Genomic DNA, 3,639 nt, shown 5'->3' on the forward strand with positions numbered 1-3,639 from the left:
TAGGTTTAAGGTGTCAGTGAAAAATCCTGGATTAGGGGACAATGGGGAATTACTGTGCAGAAAGTAGAAATTAAAAGATTAGAGATAGATAGATAGATAGATAGATAGATAGATAGATAGATAGATAGATAGATAGATAGGCGGAGTGGCAGAGAGAGAGAGAGAGAGAGAGAGAAAGAGAGAAGGAAAGAAAGAAAGAGAAAGAGAGCGTGAGAGAAACCCAATTGTAATCTTCATACGACGATCCTCGTCACAGAGTGTAAACTAATACGATGATAATACGATGTTAGCAGATGAATCGAAAGCTTTTCAAAATCTATGTTCGGTATTATATTACAATATCAAATCTATGTTCAGTATTATATTACAAGAATACCTGTTATTTGACCTACTATATAATTGCAATTGTTTGAGAAGCACAAAAGAAGATATTTCGCGTAATCATAGAGGTTGAAACAGTTCGCTTCTTTGTTGGAATTTGTTAAGATAATTAGCAATGTCGCAAGGTTAGCAGGAATGTAGTTTAAAAGTTCAGAGATTGATTTTCGCATTCGTGGCAAAGAATACGAAATAATTTCCATATGAAATCCACCATTTTTTCTACTATACAAGTTCCAAAGCCATATTTCCATTAAAACTGTTTGCTATTCTCTCTATCTCTTTTTTTCTTTTCATTTATATTTCGTAATATCTATTTCGTTATAAGTACATACAGAAACTTATATATACGCTTGTACATAAATATATAGTTAGGCATATACAAACATAGAGCTACTGAGACTGGTGTAGCTACTTGCTTTGAAACCACGCGGTTTCGAGTACAGGCGTTGTACAAATGTCTTCGTTTATAGTCCTGTGTCTACCATGGCCGAAGACTGTTGAATATGTACCCGTTTGTATCTTTCTCTGTGTCTTTGTTACTCCCTCTCACTGCTTGGTAACCAGTATTGGTTTGTTTAGTGTTGATATCTAGCGGTTCGGCAAATGCTAACTGGTAAACTACCAAACTTTAAAAAAGAGAAAAGTAATGGAGACGATTTGATCGACTTGGATTATCCGAGGCTGTGTTACAGCATGGCCGCTGTTGATAGAGGACTGAAACAAGTATAAGATAAACGTCTAGACAATGAAAGGCATACACACATATCGGTGCGCGTAGTGTGCGCACATTCGACATTAAACTGTGGCGAGAAAACTGGGCAAAATGTTACGTGGCTTTTCATTTGTCTTCACGTTCCGAGTTCCAATTTAGCCGAAGAATAAGTACTGACTAAAATAAGTACCAGCTGTGCACTGTTGGCAACAAAATCCACTTATTCCTGATCTCGAAATTGCTGGCGTTGTGCCAAAATTTGAAATGGCGTACTTGGGAATAATGTAATTCGATAATTATGCAACTACTTTTACTGAGAGTGATAATTATTTAACTATACCAGACGAAGACCAATTCAGAGGAAAGGATGACCTACAGGGGCCCATACGACAGACAAACATCGTTTATTCATAAGCTGATGAATTGTATTCACTTTTTTGAGGGTGACGCCGGTGGCAGGTCTTCCAGGATTCTTATCATCTTCTTGGGACATTTTTCTGCTTTTGAAGCATCCGTGCCACTCGAAACATTGCGTACGACATATTGCCTGCTCGACGTAATCTTTCCCAAACATGCGCAATGTCTCTCTAGCAGACTTCCAAGCTTAACACAAAATTCTACGTTGTCTCGTTCTTCCAACTTCCTGTCCGTGACATTATCGCAGACTACAGCAAACATGTGATCACAAAATCTCAAATTTCACAACTAGACAAGTAAACATAGCGATGTCACTCGGCACACTAACCAATGAATGCTTGTGCTAGCTCTCAGTGAACACTCAACCGTATGCTGCCATCTATCGGTGCTCTACAGAGCTAGTCTAAGAAATGTTTGATACCACCTCGTATACATACTCACACACACACACACACACACACACACACATATATATATATATATATATATAGTATAAAACTAATCAATTTATATACATCTGCATGTGAATATGTACAAATGTATATATGTGTATATATGCTTGTATGCATAGAACTATATGTCTGTATATACTATCGCCATCTGTCCACTTCTCTTGTACTCACTCTCTCTCCATATACATATATACATGTATGTGTGTGTATGTGTGTGCGTGTGTGTGTGTGTGTGTGTGTTTGTGTGTGTGTGTATGTGTGTGCGTGTGTGTGTGTGTGTGTGTGTTTGTGTGTGTGTGTGTGTTACGTCGCTTTGTGGCTGTTTAATCAACCTTGCCTTCGATAAAGAATGTCACGTTAGAACAGAAGAATTAAGAGTGAAAATAATAATTGTCGGGGACATTTTTAACATTTACCCCATTTTTAGCCTCGAAAGCAGAATTGCTTCAGCCGTTTTCTTGTCATATACACTCTTTTGTCATGATCTCCAGCAAAAATAAAAGGTAAAGATAAATTAAAAAAAGCAAAGAAAGAGTGACAAAGAGAGGAAAATATATGAGTCTTTATTATCGATCATCTTTGCGGTAAAATCATTGATGCGATTGAAAAATGTTTAGCCATGTCTGAAACAAGAAACAAAACGTAACATAACGTTAAACAATATCCAGGCACACGTATACATACACAGGCGTGCAGGCACGCAGGCACACGGACACAATTACATACGCACACGCGCCCACCCGCACACACACACACACACACACACAAATATTATACTGGAACCACTTTATATATTATATTTACCAATGAAAATGAGGAGCCAAACCAGCAAAAATAACGAAATCAATAATAACGATGATCGTAATAATAATGATAATAATAATAATAATAATGATAATAATAATACTAATAATAATAATAATAATAATAATAATAACAACAACAACAACAAAACAAATGATGATGATAATAACAATACTAATAAGAACAACAACAGCAATAATAAAAATCACATGAATGATGATCGTGATAACCATAACCATAAGACTGATGGTGATGACGATGATGTTGGTGATGATTATGATGATATAACAATAATTATATATAACAATAATATAGAAGAAAATAGAGAAGACGTATATTTCACATCATAGATTAGCATCCATTCAGGCAATCTGCTTAAATTTTATTTATTATCCGAAGGCTATTAATATATTTTGATCCTGTAGCTTTATTAATATAAAAGTTTCAGCAAAGGTATTGTCAAACAAGAAAGGAAATAAAAGCGAGCGAAATTCATATAATTTTATACATAGCCTGGTAAACCAGATAAGTAAGGATGGAAACAATACGACTTTGATTTTCCTACACTTCACATTAACAATGATTTATGAAGAATATATAATTTTATCGGCCTCGTATTAGCCGCAGGCGCGTAAATGATCCATCAAATTCACGGCTGGGAAGTGAAAAAGACCCTTAATAAACAATGTATATTGTATTAATTTGTCTTCTAAACTTCAATGTTCTATAATTATATAAACAAAGATGTGAGCATATATGTGCGCTCTATGTAAGCGCTTACGTCTGATATAAAAATTTATCGATGATATATACATATACCTGTCATATGTATGTGTATGTCAGTACTTATACATATATATATATATATATATA

This window comes from Octopus bimaculoides, chromosome 19 (assembly GCF_001194135.2).
Source record: "Octopus bimaculoides isolate UCB-OBI-ISO-001 chromosome 19, ASM119413v2, whole genome shotgun sequence".
NCBI lineage: Eukaryota > Metazoa > Mollusca > Cephalopoda > Octopoda > Octopodidae > Octopus > Octopus bimaculoides.